We start from the raw sequence: 20330 nt of genomic DNA on the forward strand, positions 1-20330 counted from the left end.
GTCTAGGAGCAGCTACTGAGAAAGCCCTATTACTCATCAGTAGATCCCAGGCCTGTGAAAGTGGAATCACTGAAAGAAGGGCCTCTTCAGGGCAGGTTGGATAGAATTGACCCAAGATGTATAGGGCTTTTTAGGTCATAGCCAGCACTTTGAATTGTGACTAGAAGTGGACTGACAGCCACTGGAGCTGTTGCAACAGAGTTTGTACGTTCCCTGCAGCCAGTCCCAGTTAACAATCTGGCTGCAGTTCTTTGTACCAACTGATGTTTGCAGACACTCTTCAAAAGCAGAACCACTTCTCCCCCCTGTTCCTGGAGGGTTCTGGAGGCCCAAAAAATGGCTCCTTGGTTACTTAACCCATGATAGTTGTGTATCCCTGCTGCATGGCTATATACTGGCTACTAACAATACTTCTGGCAGGGAAAAGAATGCTGTTTTACGGTTGACTACAGAAATATAAAGGGTAGCTCAGTGGTTAAGATGCTGACTCTGATGATCACAAGGTCGATCAGCAGTTCAAGACCCAAGTGCCAGATGCCAGGGTGAGCTCCCATCACTAGTCCCAGCTTCTGCTAACCTAGCAGTTTGAAAGCATATAAAAAGCACAAGTAGACAAATAGGTACCATGTTGGTGGGAAGATACCAGCATTCTGTGCAGCTATGCTGGCCACATAACCACAGAGTTGTCTTAGAGAAAACTAGTTCTTCAGTTTATTAACAGCGATGAGCACCGTCTCCTATAATAATAATAATAATAATAATAATAATAATTTGTTTTATTTATATACCGCTATTCCAAAGATCATAGCGGTGAACAGCAAGTAAGCTAATTAGCAAGTAAGCTCATTTGCCCCCAACAGTCTGGGTACTCATTTTAGCAACCTTGGAAGGATGCAAGCCTGAGTCGAGCTTGGGCCCTTTTGCTGGTCTTGAACTCGCAACCTTGTGGTTTTGAGTGAATGGCTGCAGTACAGGCATTTAACCACTGTGCCACCAGGGCTCCATATATAATTAGACAATCTTGTCAAGGGAAAACTTTTACCTTTTACCTTTTAGTTACAGAGACAGCCTTTTAATCTAATTTGGTTGATAGGCAGAACCTTTCTAAGACCCCCCCCCCCAAAAAAAAACCATTAAAACAACTCTGATGTTCTATGATGTTAAATATAAAACAAGCCTTAACACCACTCCTAATCCATTCAAAATGACCCACTTGAATGTAATGAGCAATACTACCGAAGGAGCTGTCGTGTTCACCTCAAAGACTCAGGTGGGAATGAATTGTTCTTTGGAGGTCTTAATGAAGAAACAGAAACATTTTTTTCAAGAATAATATTAAAAGTGCTGCTGCCATATTTCCAATAACATGATGACTGTGAGATCGGTAGGCTGGTTAGATATGAGAGGAGTTGCAATCAAAGAAGACATGGAGCACTATAAGTTGCCCACAAACTATCAAGATATTGGTGTTCTAGGTTCATCTGTAGGAAGCATGCTTTTGCTTGAATGATTTATTCTATTCCCTTATCCTCCACCTTATGTATGCTAGCATGGTACAGAGGTTTGAGTGTTGAAGAATGCATCTGAGGAAGTAGACTTAAGTCTGTGAAAGTTCATGCTCCCAACATCTTTCTTTCAGTTAGCCTCAAAGGTGTTAAAAGATCTCTCTACACTCTGGAGACAAGAGTTTGATTTCCAGTTCAGCCATGAAAACCACTGAGTGCTCTTGGGTGAGTCTAATGATCTCAGCCTCAGAGAAAGGCAATGGCAAAGCTCCTCTGAACAAATTTTGTCAAGTTATTGTAACCTATGATAGGTTCACTTTAGAGACATCATAAATTGGAAATGATTTGAAGGTACACAACCACAGCAATAAATGCCAGTTGTTGTTTGTTATGTGCTGACTTATGAAGACCCCATAATTAGGTTTTATTGCCAAGATTTATTCTGTGAAAGTTTGTAATTGCTTTCCTCTGAATCTGAGAGAAGGTGAAACCCATCTAGTGGGTTTCCAGGACTGAGTAGGGACTCAAACTTTGGCTTTTCTGAGTCCCAGACTAACGCTCACTACGTGTGCTAGCCCCAACAACTATTTTCCTTATTGTTATTCCTTCAGCTTCTTTCCTGCCAGGTGATTCTCCCTTTTTTTCTCTGCCTTTAATTGTCCTTCTATGCTGCAAGGCCACCTATACTTTCCTGTGAGTAAGTCATATTGATTTTACTTCACCATGGTCTGACTGTACTCCAAACAGAACACCATTATCTGGCCTAAAAATGTTTTTCTCCACCTCACAAAATGTACTGAATTCATTTTTTTTTTAAAAAAAAAATCTAAATGTATTAGCATTATGTTTGCATACAGAACATGCCAGAGAAGGGAAGACTCACCTGAAAGTGAGGATTTTCTTCCTGTATCTCATTTGGAAAGGATAAAAAAAATCGAATTGAGGAATATGAGTTTATTCAGATCATTTAATCTACTTCTATCATAGAGGATTTCCTGACAACTCAGGTGACGCTGGTGCATTTATACTACCAAACACAGATAGGGTTGGAGAAGAGCCTGAAGTGGGAAGTGCCAAAATGAATAAGAATATAATAACATTTTCTTGATGAAATAATGCTTCCATGTCAGAAAAAAACCCTGAAACTGTCAGCATTCCTTTGTAGGGCTCTCTCAGGCTTAAGAAAGGGTCCTTGACAGTTCTTGCACTGCCTTTAAATATCTTATTGAAATGTAGATTAAGACTGTACATGTTATAATAGCAGGAAAGCCTTTTCATTTTAAGTCTTGTAGAAAACCAAGAATTAAGTAAGTATTAACTTTAGCGGTTATATTTCAGAATTTTTCTTCAGGTTGATCCCTTCTAGACCTAATATTTAGATTTATTTAAAGAGACAGTAGATTACCTGCCAGTACAGTGGAATGGCATTATATATTCCTAGCAATTGCTGTAAAGTAAGATTGAGTGCATCCATAATATTGTTGTCTTTCATACATTTTACATAGATTCACAAAGAAGCCTTTACAATTGTGCAGACATTTCAATGGTTCATTTTTATTTCATTATTTTAAAACTCTGTAACACCGTTAACCACTGTTTTATCTCTTCTTTTAGCGGTAAAAGTCATGATCCAAAAATCTATGGAATGTGTGGGGGGGGGTGGAGAGAGGGGGGGGGGAGTTGAGAGTGAGTTTATTTTAGTCCGCTTACCTTCAATAAGATAGTCTTTCTGTACACTTCATGCTTTTGTATGTAGTTACAAAATTTCTTTATCTGAACAATAGCGTGCAAAAGTGGATGGTATTTGTTTCTTTGTTTTGGACTACAGCTACCAGAATCCCAGCCAGCATGGCCAGTGGGATTTTAAGAGCTGTATTTCTAAAACTTAGTACTCTGTGTCTAAAGTTAATATGTTGTCCACCAATAGCCAATTGATTTGGCGAGAGCAATCCTATACAACAACTGCAGAATAGGGTGGAGAAGAGAGGGTGGTGTGGGAGGTGCGGACTGCACCAGGTGACACCCTAAGGGGGATGGTGACACCACTGCTCCTCAAACACCTGCATTTGGGCAGAAATGGGCTGTGGCATTCATCTACTTCCCTTTAAAATGCTTTGGTGGGAATGGAGTGAAGCTCAGTGGGAGGAGAAAGGAGAGGCTCTAGAATGAAAATTAAAAATTAAAATTTTGAAATGGTAATTTTTTAAAAAAATTAAAATTTTGATTTTTTTAACATTATTCTTTTAAATTTTTCTATTAAAATGTCACATTTTAACCAAATCTTCACTATGTATATGTAAATACATTTAGGTCGTGCATATGATATTGTAATTTGAAGGTATAATTTTAATTTTGCTAGTTGTTTATGTCACAACTCTAGGCATTACAAAAGTGGTATATGGAAATTACGATTTATGAGTAACATTAGTGCAAAAAAGCATTACTAGAGATTCTGTATGCTGTGAAATGGGAGGAGGTCAATGGGGTGGAGGGGTGACAGCATGAATTGCCACACCGAGTGACACCAACCCTAGCGATGCTACTGGAAGCCACCATTATACTTGCAGAATATCCATCATATTTTGTTCTCTATCACAGGGAGGCAGTGTTTGGAAGTTCTACCACTGTTTGGGGCATATGCTCAGGTTTCAGGGTTTGGTGGTGGTTGTAGGGTTTGATATAATTGCCCCCCAGGTCCCGTCCATGTTTCTGCTGTGTCTTGACTATACTGCAAAATTATTATACTATGGCGTAGTACAGACCACCCAAAAAGGGTGGCCTGCCGGCACCTGTTTCTTCGTCAGAGGGAGGCCTCATCCGCCAAACAGCAAGGCTTCCCACATGCAGAAAAAAAAACCCGCAAAAAGCAGGCTCTTTTTATACCATGGTAGCGCCGTAACAAGTGCACCACTGGATCACTCATTACGTAAGTGCTGTGCAGACGCCGTGCAGCACTTATGTAACAATGGAGGTGCCCATATAAACAGGGCACCACCATTGTTATGCCCTCGTCACGTGCGAGGGTTGAGGGGTGTGTGGGTGCTCCATTCCCCAGGCAACCCTTGCATTTGACGAGGGTGCCTGAAAGGCCGGTATGTACCGGGCCTATATTATAAGTAGTAAAGTACACTACTTTAACTGCCATGGCTTAATGCTATTTGGGATCTGTAGTTTTGTGAGATATTTACCCTTCTCTATCAGAGACCTCTGGTGCCACAACAAACTATAAACCCCAGAATTCCATAGGATGGAGCCATGGCATTTAAAGCAATATCAAACTGTATTAATTCTGCAGCATGCAAGCAGCCTAATTCACTGGCAAAGCTGCACCAGTACAACAAGATCATTTTTCATTTTGTTTCTACATATTATTGTTTTGCATTTTAAGGCCAAACCATTCCGAAAAAAGTTTCTCAGAGTAACTAGGAAGGAGTAACAGTGTATGCAGGGGTTGGGAGGGATAATCAGAAATGCAGCAAGCAAGAAATCAAATTTTGTAAAGGAGAGCAGCAAGCATTATGGTATCATGATTTCTGTTTATTTCCTTTGTGGAACTGGTCAAGCTTCTCATCAAATTCCAGTGAGGTTGAGAGGCCTGTATTTTATTTTTTCCTGACTAAGATATTTATATGCAGAAGGGCTCTTTTTGTATACTTATAGCATACACAGGCTGCACTGCCATTCTAGACACGAGAATCTATAGTCCAAAGTCTGTATGAGAAAAGAGTGCAAGGGGAAACTTTCAAGCAGATTTTGGCCCAATGTATGTGTATGCAAATATTTGAATGTAGATAAGAAAATATTGTCCCTGGCTCAGATGAAATGGAACGAGAACATTTCAAAAGGAAATGATTCATGAACGGGCAAAGACAAGAGTCTGAGTTATGCAGAAAGTGAAATTCAAAGTAAGTTAACATTGAAACAGTGCATGGGAAATTATCTAATTCCTCTGGTAGCAGTTAAGTGCAAGAACTTGAACATTTTGGCAAACTCTGTTAGAGGGTACTGGCATGCATTTTTTTGTGGGTTTGGGGAATGCTATTTAAATAATTCAGGAAATTATTTTCTGTTTTTTCTTTAAGTATTGAAATAGATTTGAATCTAAGACCTACCCTTGAGTTATGCATATTTGGTATTCAATTGGCATGGCCAATTGAGCAGCATGGCCAACAAGTATTTTGCAGCCATGAGCAACAGCCAAGTTAATAATCTGTAAAAGATGGAAAGTACTGGAAAAGATCTAGCCTTGATGGTACATATTTTCCACACATGCAAGCGCACGCACACTCACACACACAGAGAAAGAATCACTTGGTACACTAGGAAATAATCAAGCAACTGGTTAGAAGAAAAAAGCTCAATGGTTAAAAGATTTATTGTGCACACTTTATAAGGAATTTTTCCTTCCATTGTTTTAAATATATATTTCTTCCTTTTCAATTTTTTTTAAAAAAACGGTAACAATATAACCAAGTGCTTGAAGTCTTCCCTTTAAAGAAAGTGCAGTACTTTATTTCCGTTTCTTGGACAATACAAAAATTAATCCGGTGGGAAGAAAAGAATCCTTCTAAAAGAAACAGAGGCTGAATCCATACTGCAGAAATAATCCAATTTGACATCACTTTAACTGCCCTGGCTAAATGCTGTGGAATTCTGGGAATTGTAGTTTATTGTGGCACCAGACCTTTCTGACAGAAATATCTCATAAAACTACAATTCCCAGAATTGTGTAGCATTGAGCCAGGGCAGTTAAAGTGCTGTCAAACTGGATTATTTCTGCAGTGTGGATGTAGCCAGAGATATATAAACATATACGAGAATATATGTACAGTCTGCCTTCCTTACCCTGTTAAAATATATTTCTAATTTCTATGGAAAATGTTCAGATGTGGCAATGGTTAACTAAAGTTTAAAATGGTTCCTGTTGAAGGCCAGAAAGCCTAGGCCTGGAAGAACAAGTCTTCAAGGACATTTGCTGAGACATAATATAAACAAATGTATTATTGTTATGCTCTTGTGTAGTGTGGTGACTTAATGGGAAAGAGGTGTGTCCACTTGGTGGGTAAGTTGATCTTGTGAGAGAACAAAGACTGATGTCACATTCTAGTTTCTAGCATGGACTCTGAAAGAGAATAGATGTATAGTACCTTGCTGTGTAAAGTGTAAATAGCAACAAAGTCAATAAACCCTCATTTGAGTGAAAATCTGTGTTGAAGTTACTTTGTTCCTGAGTAGCAGAGAAGACTGCATCTGTTCCAGTTGGTACCAGTTCAGAACCACCGGCAGCACGAGACATCAACCGTCCCAAAGATCTTTTCTCTAACATACCCACAGATATTTTTATCCACACATTCAAACATTCAAGCATCCATGGCTTGAAAATATTCCAAAAAAGTATAAATTCCAAATAGCAAACCTTTATTTTCCATTTTATATAAGAGATACCATTTTACACCATTGTATTTAATGGGGCTTGAGCATCCACAGATTTTGTTATCCACGGAGGGTCTGGAACCAAACCCCAGCAGATAACAAGGGCCCACTGTATATTAAAAAGAACTTAAATATAATTGTTAACAGTATACATCTAGCATATATTCCCAGGTAAAGGCGTAATGCAGAAACTTGGCTTTGACTTTGTAGGAAATGCTAAATGCTTCATCGTCTGAGACAGTTGTCACATTTTGGATGATGATGATGATGATGATGATGATAATGCTGATGCATAACTATATTTAATACTGATGACAAATGTAATTGTTGTAATTAAGCAGAAAATACTGAAAACATACACACATGTCACACCTTCTTCCAGTTCATAGCTTCCATGCTCTGGTCTCATCTTATTCACTTTGTCAACCTAGGTAATTTCCCCTCTGCAAGATGGAAAACAACAGACAAGTCAACAATGGCATCTGTTTTCACTCAGAGTAAGTAATCTTCCTCTGGATGTAGGTTCTTGTCTTCTACTCAGCACCACCATCCTGAACATCACTCCCTAGATATGGAGTTGGGGAAGACAGAGTGATTCCTCAGTCTCCCCCTCTGTAGGAGCTACAAGCTTTTCATCCACCAAATGCCTGCAATGTCAAGGAAAGGATGTGAAGGCCTATAAAAAGTGTCAGCAAATTGACCAGGAAAAGCAAAAGAGACACGCACTGTGGTCAAAAGCACTGCCCCCCCCCCCACCGTGTCTATCTAACAGGCTATCTAACAGGCTCACATGAAGAACTTGCTCACATGAAGAACTTGACAATATTTTCTGTCCTGAAAGGTAGTAGCACTGTTATTAAATCAGGTAAAAAGAGACTGCTAGCCCACTAGAACAAACTGCAAATAATGATCAGCTGTTTCTCGGGAACTGTGATGTTGCAGTCCTGTCAATACAAGGATGCTTTCATTTCACGTCTAGGCCTGAAATTTTCAGTTACATTTATATGTTTTATTATTAAAGCTATAAAGAGATAGAGTTCACAGGTAATAACAAGGTAAATGTTGATAAAATAGTTTTGAAATCAAAGCAGATCTGTTATGATTTGCGGGATAAAATATAAAGGCACTGAATCCATGGTAACTCCATGTAACCTGAGTATAAGAAACAAAATAATTTAACTCAGCATTATATGACATGATTCTCAATTCAGATGAGATAGAGACCTCACTGGTAAATTCTATGAGAAAAGCAAAGTTCATGATTTAATGGGCAATGAATTAAGATTGTTCTGATCTTCATATAAAAACATGATGTTTTGGCAGAAGTGTATAGTTCTTATTCATAGCTGGACCCACTACTCTTGTATAACTCTGTGTATCTTTCAATCTGCATGAGTGCAGTACTATATTTGCAGACAGAATACAAAACCACAGAGCATGTATGTTTGGCTTTTGGTTATCTAAGAAGAAGCGAGATTTATCCTTCTCCTTTGAAATGGCTGATTTGAATCATGTAGTACAAGAATCACAGGAAATACAGTACACAAAACTCATCCAGTAATATCCTACTGACTGCAAGAAGTTATTAAGGTATTGTTGAGGGGAAAAAATTCTCAAATATTATTTATTTAAAAATGCCTCTTTTTGTGTGTTGCATTGTATATGAGAGAATGGTCTGTTACAGACTGCCAAAATAAAGCTGCTTCGGGTCTCTTTGGAGGTATGCTGTTTAAATGATGCATGCATCCTAAGAATCCAGAAGCTGCACCAAAGCTGCACTCCAGTGCTTAGGAATGGAGTGTAGCTTTGGTGTGACCTCCGGACTCTTAGGACCCATGCATCATTTAAATAGCATACCTCCAAAGAGACCTGAAGCAGCTTTATTTTGGCAGTCTGTAACAGGCCAATATCTAGCTTCATGGCAGCTTGCAAGTCGCATTTGGTAGGTTCCATATTTATCTAAAGAAAATGGTAGAACATGCCTACAGTATTAATATTGCCTCTTCCTTCTAAACTGCCCTTGTTTTCCTTTTTTTAAAAAAAAGAAAATACTTTTGGGTAATTAAAAACATGAAAAAGAAATCATGTTCTTTATGAAACTTTATAGCAATATCTAAATGACTGAGCTCTTTTGCTCCCTCTATTGGCTCTGTTGCTGAAGTTAGTCAATAAATACAGTACCCTTTTCCAATGAGTAAAAATTCTAGATGTCTTAACATAAAAATTATAAATGATTTTTAGTGTCGAGTTCTAATACACCAACAGAGGCAAGGAACATGAAGTACTACAATTGAAAATCCATTTTTGATTTTTTAAAAACCTTTTTAACTCTAGTTGGGTCAAGATGGCTTAGCATTGAAGAACTATGACAGATGAAGGAACTCATGGTTTGGAAGAAATTTGTTGTTGTTGTTAACTGCCTTCACGTCGATCTCGGCCCATGGCGACCCTATAGATGAGACATCTCCAGGACCCCTGTCCTCTACTGCTCTGCCCAGCTCCTGCAAACTCATATATGTGGTCTCTTTAATTAAGTTCATCCATCTGTAGCATGTGGCCTTCCTCTCTTTCTACTTCCCTTCACCTTTCCTAACATTATTGCCTTTTCCAATGATTCATTCTTTCTCATGATGTGTCCGAAGTATGACAGCCTAAGTCTTGTCATATTGGCTTCTAGGGATATTTCTGGCTTGATCTGCTCTAGGACCCATTTGTTTGTTCTTTTGTCTGTCCATGGACTCTTCAGACCTCTTCTTAAGCACCACATCTCAAATGAGTTGATTTTCCTCCTATCTTCTTTCTTGACTATGGGGAAATAAAGTCTCTAAAATTTGTAACTGGACTTTAGTTGCTCAACATCATCTACAGAAAAAGAAATTTCCTGTCCATGAAAGATCTATCCACTAGCTTTTTGACCTTTTCATCAACACAGTCATACATGATAATCAACTTTATTAACTAGAACTGCTCAAGTAAATACACTGACACTTTTTAATTTCCATAGTTTAATCAGTGGGCATATTTCCATTATAATGTGTGTCACAGACTACTTAATGTTCATCCTTGACGTTCAGCCCTATGGTCTAGTGGCTTCCAGATTTATACTGTAGTTCAAAATGTCTGAAGAGTGCCAGGTATAAGCTGTGGAAAATTCTGGGGCTAAAGCAGGGTGTTTCCCCTTACTAAAAGGTCTAGCTGTAATGTGATACTGCCTTAATACTCTGAAGGCATCAGATCATATCTGGTCTTGGCAGTATAGCAGAGTCACACCTGGTTAGTACAGGGATGGGGGACTTCCAACCAATACCAGATGCTGAGGGCTATATTTCAGAGGAGGGCAGTGACAAACCACCTTTGAGTATTCCCTGTCTAAGGCCCGATACAGACAGGCAGGAAGGGATGGTGAGACACTGCCCCTTTCTGCCCTGAACTGTTGCCATGGCAACCACATGGCCACAACAATTATTTGCCCCAAAAAGGAGATGCAAAATTCAGCTCCTTTAGGTGATGCTGCCAAGGCGTCATTGGTGCCCTGGCATGCGTCGATGACACAAGCGCAGTGCATGACATGTGGATGCTACTCCACGCTAGCATCATCACGGCGGCCCCCCTGTGGATGGGAGGCCACCCTGATGGTAGCATCCATACGGACTAGGGTTTGGGAACGTTCCCGAACCCTAGAATCCCCGCCAGGATGCTGTTTCCCGCACATATGTACTGGGCCTAAGAAACCCTATGAAATTAATGGGGTCACCCAAAATCAACATGTGAACTCAATGCACAGACACACACTCACACACAGTGCTGCACATTTCATTTTGCCATTCTCATTCAGTTTGAAAAAACTGAAACTGTTTTCCAACAATTTTTAAAGGAGAATAAAAAATTCTTGTGAGTAGGATACATGGCTCTTGCATGCCAATCCCAAGGAATTTCTATAGTGTTTGTAAGTGTCCTATGTTTCATTAGACAATAATGTACAATGAATGTCAGGTGATCTTCAATGTCCCCCATTGCCCATATTTGAATTACAGCCTAAAGGAAGAAGCTATGAGATAAATTTTTTTTGGTCAAAAAGCATTGCTACCTTGGGACACTGCAGGGTGATAAAGAGATATATTGAAGAAGAAAGGTGTTATTGAAGATGGCATGATTGAGGAGTCTGAATAAATGTGCTTTGATTATTGCTCATCACTGCTACCAAGTTTTATTTCCATCGCTTACTTCCATTGCATACCTGCCCATGTTAGCTTTAAGTTCAAGCGTCAGCACCAACAGTGAGCAAAGGTCAGAGTCTGTGGCTCCCTGAACTCCACACACTGGTACCATCATGATCCTAACACTGTTGAAATTGGACAGTCTCATTCCTTTAACCTTTCTCTCATCATTCTAATTCTATCTAATTTTTAGATCAAGCTAAGACTTTTTTTTGTCCCTGCTTGAAAAAATATTTCATGTGTACGTTTTGGTACATTTCTCTCTCTCTCTCTCTCTCTCTCTCTTTCTTTTTTGCATTCACAAAACATCTTTTGTGAACATTTTTAATTTACATTTTTCATTTCGTTTCTGGAACTGTCTGAAGATGTTCCTGTTTCACTTAGCATCTATCTCAAATTGAAGCATTCCTTCTGTAAGACCTTCCAGCACTGAGACCTTTGAGGCTTATCCCTTAAACAAGTGGTACAAAGCAATGGCTACATCCTACTGATAGTCAATTATCTTTACAGAAAAATGGATTTAGTGGTAGCCGATACAGATGGCACTAAAGGAGCGGCTTGATGCCATCCCTTTGATCTCCGGATTGAGGCCACAGCTATCACACACTGTGCCCCCGATTTGGTATTTTTCTGGCCCAAAAAGAAGTGGCAAAATGCCGCTCCTTTTGGGGGTGAAAAAAGGGCAGCTTTTCTGATGTGGTGTCATGTTTTCAGCGCTTCTATAGCGTGTGGCATGTGGCCTATAAATGCTGCACCACCCGAGCACCGCAATGCTGCCCGCCATCTGGTCATGTGGGTGGCATGACGCCAGCTTGGGGACAGCATCAGAGCGTGCATCAGCTAAATGGCATGCCCCCACACTGCCCCCAAGCTTGCATATTGTGCTGGTCTGTTTTGCCCCGGGTCTACTAAAGTTGGGACTAACCAATAGTAATCAGGTCAGATGTGAATAAATGAAACAAGATTCAACAGACTAAAGGAAAGATGGAGGTGCAGAGGGAGATAGCTGAAGAATGAAGACTCATCTTCTTGTTTTGTTATCTATGGATGTCTCCACACTACACAGTTACAGTACTTTGATGCCACTTTAACTACCATGGTTTCACCCTACTGAATCCTGAGATCTACAGTTCTAGGAGGGATATCATTTTATTTTATTTTTATTTTGCTAGAGAAACGTATCATGGCAATTCAGGAGAAGGCCCTGGAAAATTCTAAATCCTTCCCTAAATTACCAATCCCAGGATTTTGGTACGATATACACATGCTAACTGAAATGTTATCAAACTGCTATTATTATATAGTACAATATACCTCATGTATCTCATATGTGTACATTTTATAGATAGTTCAGTAGAAAACAGAGTATGCGTATAAATCCTAGCTTGTCACAGAAATTTTACAAACATTTTTTTTTCATTATTCCACAGCCCTGTTGAATAGTTTTCTAATTATACTGGACAGTACAGGCCCTACTACTTCTTTACAAACAGGCTGGCCTTACTAGAAATGTGTTAACTGTAAACAGTGTCAAAAGATTTTGCAGAGTTTTTTTTTTAAAAATCTGGATAATGGAGTAGCAAATGTTCTTTGGTTGCACAGAGCTTTCTCCTGGATCACTCACCTGCCACATTTTACAAACATAGTAAACTGTAAATAAAGTGAAGTGCTGAAACATAACCCTTTAGTGCTCTGTATTCATGATTTTATCTTGGTTCAAAGAATATCTACTGTGGCATTTGAAAGCTGAACAGAGTTCATTAATTTTCTTTCCTGTATTTGAAATAAACAGTCATTCTTATAGGTTTTAGTAAGAAATTAAGAACAAGAAAGAAAGTCTATTTAGCAATCAGGGTACTTGGGGAAATGATTTAAACAAGAAGAAAACAAGGTAATTAAATCTCAAGAGTTTCAGTATTGGCTGGATGTAAATTTCCAAGTCATCACTACATCACTACAATGGACTAAATATGTGTAACAACAATTGACAGAGGAACAGAAAATGCAACGATGAGTAGATTAACTGTCGTTTGGAAGAGTCAGAAATGGAAGTACAGTTAAGAATGGAAGCAGAGAAGAGAAGGCTGTGAAGGGTGAGTTGAGGAAATGTTAGAAATTTACTCATTGTTTTTTTATCAGACAACTCCTTGCTCTGCATGATGTTCTCTCTACATAAATGTAATTCTTTTCACTACCTGTATTCCTGTTTGGTGGCTGCTTAGATTATCGTGTCTCAGCATTTTGAAGAGTTGGTGAACATGTTAAACTGAAACATTTTTAATGACTTGAGTATTAAAAGCAACAGTCTTCTTCAGTCCTTTCAGGTTATGTCCTCAAGTAGCTACCACTAAACAGGCTTCCAACATAAGCAGACAATTATAGACCTCCTCTACCTAAGCATTCACACGAGTCTGTATAAAAAATCACAATGATGCCTATGGTAAATATACAAAACTTCTACCATAATTAATGTATTAATGTATGCCTGTAACAGGGTCAAGGAAGTGTTATCTGTGAGTTGCATATGATCTCTCAAAGTCATTTTTGGGACCTCCAGGCCTGCCCAACAACTCTTCATTTATATAAAAAAATTGTCCCAATAAAGGATTCCAGCAGCCCCCACATCCTTCCTAAAGTACATATAGGACAATTTCACCATATTTGTGCCCCCTGCAGCTATGTTAAACCCAGAAGAGGCCTCTCAGTTTATTTTTACAACAGGAAATCAATTGCAAGCTGATTTCTAATAAGACTTTCTCTTGGGGGGGGGGGGTCCTTTCCTTGCCCTAAAATGGCTTATTGTTGCTTTGCATTTACAATTTCACAAAGGGATGGGGAAACTTCATCGTAGGATTGAAAAACATATACAAACCTATAGCAAAACCTATGGAAAAGCCTGATCTTCTGATTGATCCAATAACAACAGATCCAACAATAGAGTTCAAACAACTTGTCTAAAGTTCAAAGTAAAATCTTTATGGAACCCTTACACCCATAATGGAAAATGTAATATCCATTTTCTACCATCAGAGGAAAAATTGGACAATTGGAGTGAGAAAAGATTTTTCCTAAACATTCTATTATTTAAAAAGAAACCAATTAGCTTTTGTCCCCTTTATTGAACAACTAATGAAATGCCACACAGTGGTGGAAACAGTTGTGGTTAATATGGCTGTTGGTGCCAGAGCAGTTTGCATGAGTGATATTTGATCGTCTATTATTTCTTTACGTTCATATTTATTAGTGACTACTAATCCCCTGTCCTGTTATGAAGAACAGTCTACTGCTTTTCTCTGTGGGTCCTATCTTCCTTACTCAACATTCATCTGGGTTTGAAATGAGGTTTGGGATTGTTGTATGGATATCACAAAAGCAGTGATGGCAATTTAAATGGGGTGGGGTGGAGGTGGAGAGCTGTGGTTTTTGTCAATGTTGCTTCTGCAAAGAAAGGCGTTCAGACTGAACTCTCCCAGATGAAAAGGTCCCATCAGTCTACAACATCCCTTCCTCCACTTTCTGGTGATATGTCTCACATCCAGCAGGCAGACAGATTGACACAAAGATATGCAGAATATTATTATTCATTTTCCATTATTAATGATAGAAGAATTGCCAGAATTTGCTGCCCGTAAATTGGGACACATTATGATAAGACAATACAGACTTTGGGAATATTTTGTCTCCTATTTTGCCAAGGTATTAATTTCTTTGGGTCCTCTGAATCTATGTAGATTGACCTCTTGGGCATCGTTCCAAGCCTATTTATTTATCTTAGCTAGTTTGTGTTGGAAGTACCTTGTGTCTAAGTGACTGGCTGATGATATAACTTCCAGGATTTTCTAAATTATGGTGGCTCCTGGTAATTTAATCTAAACCTGGCCTGCTTTTTGCCAGTTACCAGCCATGTTTTTCTCTTTCCCCCTGCCTTCCTCCCGATTTCATTTTAAAATAAAAAATTTTTAAGTATTGTAGAATGTAAGCAAGCCTTGCAAATTTCTTGTATAGTAATCTTAAGTAAAAGTAATGGCCTAAATAACAATTACTAGTCATGTACAATAGACCATTGAATTAACAGGATTTTTTGTATATATATATATATAACTGTTGAATGATCTGTCAATATTTTTGGTCAAATGGATTTACTCAGCTTGAGACTATTTGCTTAATCTTGCAAAAATTATGGCCCAATTTGTATAATAACAAAAATACAATACATTAGAGCTTTCCATTATACATTTGGAGTTCATTCAATGTGATGTCGCTATAGTGTTCAAATACCTTGTCCTTTCTGATCTAATATTTCATCCTCAGGCAGCCTAACAGAAAAGTAGCATCCTAAGGTAGACTTGCTTAGAAAATAAGCCAAAGAAAGCCATCATTGGTGTTTTAAATCAGTGTCATTGTTTTAGATTGTTTTATATTGCTTAAATGATTTTAACTGAGATTCTGCATTCTGTTGGTGTGATATAAACAAACAAGCAAACAAATAGCACCACTTTGACAGGTAATAAAACTGGGGGAAGGGTCCAAAAAATGAAGGGTATAATTCATGGGAACATTCTTTGGCATAAGTACTATGAAAATATACAAGGACTACTCAACAATACACCTCTGAATAGACCTAGTGACCTGAAAGTGGGTTGATAGCTTAATAGAGCTTAAAAGGCCCAGGCCTTGGGCATTTCAGAAGTGTATCAATTTGAGAGTTGGTGTGGTTCTGCCTATAGCCTTTGCTTCTTGCTCTATAGTGGTGTTAAAAAAGAATTAAAAATATTAGAACAATTAGGTGGTATATGTATTTTGTGGGGGGTGAGGCAGGAGGTTGCTGTGTTTTCATCTTTGCCAAGGTCCTTCTGAATAGCATGTTTGGCAGCCACCAAATGACATGGTCTGCACAGAGTTGATTTTGATGAAGCCTCTGGGATGTGTTAAAAAGTAAACCAGATCAAATCACGTACTGGAAAGCATAACTCAATCAAGAAAAACTGAATGATTAAGGTTGACATGGGCAAGGCAAGCTTTGCCAGAGCTCAGGGTAAATATTTGTATCCATGTGAAGTGAAAGCTTCACATCACTGATGTCAAGCAGCTGGAATTTTCATTGTTTATAAACTTTTGTTGTTACAGTTAGGTTTTGGCAGAAAAGTTACCAAAGATCTGGATGGGGGAGAGATGGTGGGGGTGGGCTGGAAGTATGGTAGAATTTAACTTTCTTGACATTTGAATTTTGGTATGGCAGTAGATTAGATAGGAATATAAGAGTGATTCTATTTCCCCCTCTTAAAAGAAACTGCATTATCTTCCAAGCCCTGAGACCCATATGGGTCACCTTTAAAGATACCAGATTTGTCCAGCATCAAAAAGCAGAAGAAAAAAAATCAAATCCCCAGTTCCATGGCAGGATCCTCCACACAACCATGGAATCCACATTAAAGCAAATGTGACATCAGCCTAAAGAGGCAATGCTAATGTGTTATACTTTCTGGTGCCTGCACGTATTCACAGATGCTCTAACAAGTCAGCCAAGCTAGGCTGGAGTTCTTCAATAGTGGGATAGAAGCAGGACTGACATTGTAATCCATGGATTTTATCCCACCATATCCTGGCTAGGCAGTAGGTATCCTGTAGTCAATCTGTGCTTCTGCCTCTGCTTCTAATGAATGGGATAATCCCATGAATAGCTGTCAATCCCACAGTTAACCCGTTTTTGGAGTATATGCTATAGGTCATTCAGGGGTAATTCAGAGAGAAGGGGATTTGAATTGGTTTCACTGCACTCCTCCCCATTCCTTATGAACACATGACTTCTTACTGCTGAGGAGGCAATTTGTCTTGGGCAGAAGAAAGGGGATTTAAAGGGCTTTCACCACATGGACGCACACACATCATTCTCATTGAAAGCTAGAAGTTTATCAGACAAGGGAAATTGGAAGTATAATCCAATGGCAATCTGAAACCATCATGTTATTGCGTGATAGACTACCACATGCAATTTCGGGCAATGGGAAGTCAGTCCGAACGCAATCATGGGGTTTCGTGTTATTGCGTGAGAGGTGATCACACACAATTTTGGGAAGTCAGTTCGAACGCAATTCGAATTCACATAAATTCGCTAAATTAGCGAATTCACGTGAATGTGTTCTGGCCCCACTTTCTTTTCATTCGAAATTCGGAGAAATTCCTCCAGTGTGATAAACTCTCTAGACTTCTTAGTGCTGATGAGGCAACCATTTCATCTGGGGCAGTAAAAATGGGATTTAAAGGGCTTTCATTGCAAACACCCCACTGCCAAAAGCAAGACTACTTTACTGTTTAAGCTTGAGCAGCTGACTAGTAAAGGGAACAGTCGTGCAATAAGATTCATGAGCAACATGTTATCAATTCACAATTGTGTGGTAATGTGATAAGTATTGTTGCTGTTATGGGCGTTTAAAAAGCTGCAACAACATTGAGAGGGAAGCTTTGTGCGATAATCTGCACTCTCTGCCAAAGGACCTGCATTCCTTATACTAGTCAGGCTAATGGTGTTGTGTGCCTTCAAGTCACTTATGACCTATGGAAACCCTAATGTGAACCTATCATGGGGTTTCTGGGGCTTAGACCACATAACTTGTCCAAGGTCACCCACTGGGTTTCCATGGTCCAGTCGAGAATTGAGCAATGATCTCTAGAGTTGCAGTCCAATGCTCAAACTACTACAGTATGCTGGCTAATGGTATTAGCTGTAAATCTTATCTAGTGGATTTTGTCAGGAGGAAACTGCATTTGGCTTTGTTTTATTGTGGTTTTTTGTAAAATGAATATTTGTATTGTCTCTTCTAAAACAGTAAGAAATAAAATAATCAATTTTGCAAAGTGGCCTTTAAGGAAGGAAGGAAGGAAGGAAGGAAGGAAGGAAGGAAGGAAGGAAGAGAACAGTAGCCAAAATAATATCTCACTTGCGGTACAGCAGAGAATGAGAATCCTAATCACCATCATAAAATCAAACCAGATTGTTGGAAATGTAGGAGCAACATTTCCTGCCTATAATTTTATTTGGCTTCACAAGAATGCTCTATTGTCAATAATGTCTTTCGTATATTATTTAAAGGAAAGGAGTACCAGGCAATTACTAGGATCTGCTGTTACATTGCTGGCCCTGTCTCCAGCTTTGGGCACATGCCATGGCCCTGCCTCTGGCCATTAACACATTCGCACCATCATCTGAACAGGCTCTCATACAAAGACTTCATCATGATTCATGTAAATTTTCACACTGCTGTCCCTTTTCCATGTGGTCATCCAAAAACATCTAGGCCATGTAGTATTCCTGGTAGTATGGCAGGAAAATGTATGTGCATCCATCACAGAACATCTTTCTCACGAGTAAGCCATGAAGGGTGTTATCAATGGGGTCACTTGCTATATAACATTCTCATGAGTCCAAGTTCAGTTTTTAGAAGAAAAATCTAATTTTACCTTTTCTTTTAGGGTTTCCAGATCTCAGGTCCCCAAGTCTCAGAAATCATCTACGGGCAAGAAATAAAGGCAACTCCAGGAAAATTCTCTGGTTTTGGTGGGCTCAGCTCTGAGTAAGTGGAGATCGCCATGTGCAAATCTTCACCTAGGAGAGCACCAGCTTGATACAACTTGCAGGTCTTGATATGTTGCTGCTACTCACAAAGTCTCTTCAGGTCAGTGTTTTTGCTTAGTGGACTTCCTCTCTCCCTACCAGTGCTCACTTTTCTCTCTGTTCTGTATCCACCTTTGGTTGGAAGCAAGTGGCTGGATTTAAATTTTCCTTATCCTCTCTGCAGTGAGAAGGAGTAATACCTTCATTTCACCCAGACCTGGGAACAGTCCCTCTGGCTAAGATATCTGTATTTCCAAACAGGGAAAAATCATTTTGATCTCTATGTGTGTGTCTTAGGCCCGGGACAGACTGCCCCAAATGGGCGGCCTGCCGGCGGCCTATTTCTCTCTGGAGGGAAGCCACAGCCACCAAACCGCACAGCTTCCCTCCAGAGTAAAAAGAACCCAGTGTAAGGCGCCGGAGTGATGTTGCGAGTACACCACTGGCGCACTCGTGACGTAAGCGCCGTGTGGCACTGTGCGGACACTGTGCAGCGCTTACATCACAATGGCAGCGCCCATGTACACAGGATGCCACCATTACCACGCCACCAATCCGTACTAGGTTTAGGGACTGTGTGGTTGGTGTGCGGTCCCAAACCCTAGTATCGCTGCCCCCACGCCTCTTTCGGCCCATCTGTCTTGGGCTTAAGTCTGACAAGCTGTGAGCAAGAATGGTTAGGCTTTAATGCATAATACATTGTAACATCAACAGAGGCCATCCCTAGGTCTCAGGTTGTGGCCCAGAAACTTCAGAGTCTGGAACAATCCTAAACTGGCCACCCCAGTTGCCTCACTATTTTCAGTGGTAGCGCTAGTTACCTCTTTGCCCTTCTGAAAGATAGACTTTCTATGTCATGTTTGATAGGAAGGCCAGGGATAGGCTACCAGAAAGGGATTGCTTTGCTTACCTTTCCCCTAAAAATGTTTTGCAGATTCCAGGGCAAGATGAGGAGTGTATGCTCATTGCTATTCAATTTACTTCCAGGATTTTAAAATGCAGTCTACCCAAGGTGACTAAAGTGCAGACCTAGGGTGAGTGTGGTCTGTAGTGGTTTGAGCATTGGGTTATAGCTCTGGACACCAGGGTTCAAGCTCTAACTCAGCCATGTAAACCCATTGAGTGATTTGGGCAAGTCACTCTCTCTCTCTCAGCTTTAGATGATGGCAATGGCCAAACCCTCTCTGGAGAAACTTGCCAAAAAAACCTTGTGATAGTTTTCCCTGAGGGTCGCCATAAGTCAGAAATGACTTGAAGGCACACAATAACAACAGCAAGAACAGGGCTACATAAGACCTTCTTGGGTTGTATTTAGATCCCCTAAGTCTGGACTGTCCTTTTTCCGGGACAAAAAGAAAAAATGGGGGAGGGGGAGAATAAATTCTCTTTTCTCTTTTAGAAATTTCCTGGAGAGGCATTCTGCATTTTATATAGGCTCCACAGGCTCTAGTATGCTTAACAAGGGGGGGGGGGGGATGAGAGAAAGAGCTGTTTTTCAAAACCAAAAGCTAAAGTCTGGTCACTTCTTGAGATTTTGTTTTTGTTTTCTAACATTTTTTGGGT

At 39.7% G+C, this 20330-nt stretch overlaps 1 long non-coding RNA gene across 1 annotated transcript; it reads left to right on the forward strand.

The window, feature by feature from the left end:
• Positions 1–5376: 5376 nt before the first annotated feature.
• LOC149313884 (uncharacterized) lies at positions 5377–18687 on the forward strand. The gene is made up of 3 exons (XR_016281138.1): positions 5377–5410; positions 7370–7435; positions 18626–18687. It is a non-coding gene; the product is annotated as an uncharacterized LOC149313884 (long non-coding RNA).
• Positions 18688–20330: the final 1643 nt, after the last annotated feature.

This window comes from Sceloporus occidentalis, unplaced genomic scaffold (assembly GCF_023333645.1).
Source record: "Sceloporus occidentalis isolate IW3139 unplaced genomic scaffold, rSceOcc1.0.p SCAF_4, whole genome shotgun sequence".
Classification (NCBI taxonomy): domain Eukaryota; kingdom Metazoa; phylum Chordata; class Lepidosauria; order Squamata; family Phrynosomatidae; genus Sceloporus; species Sceloporus occidentalis.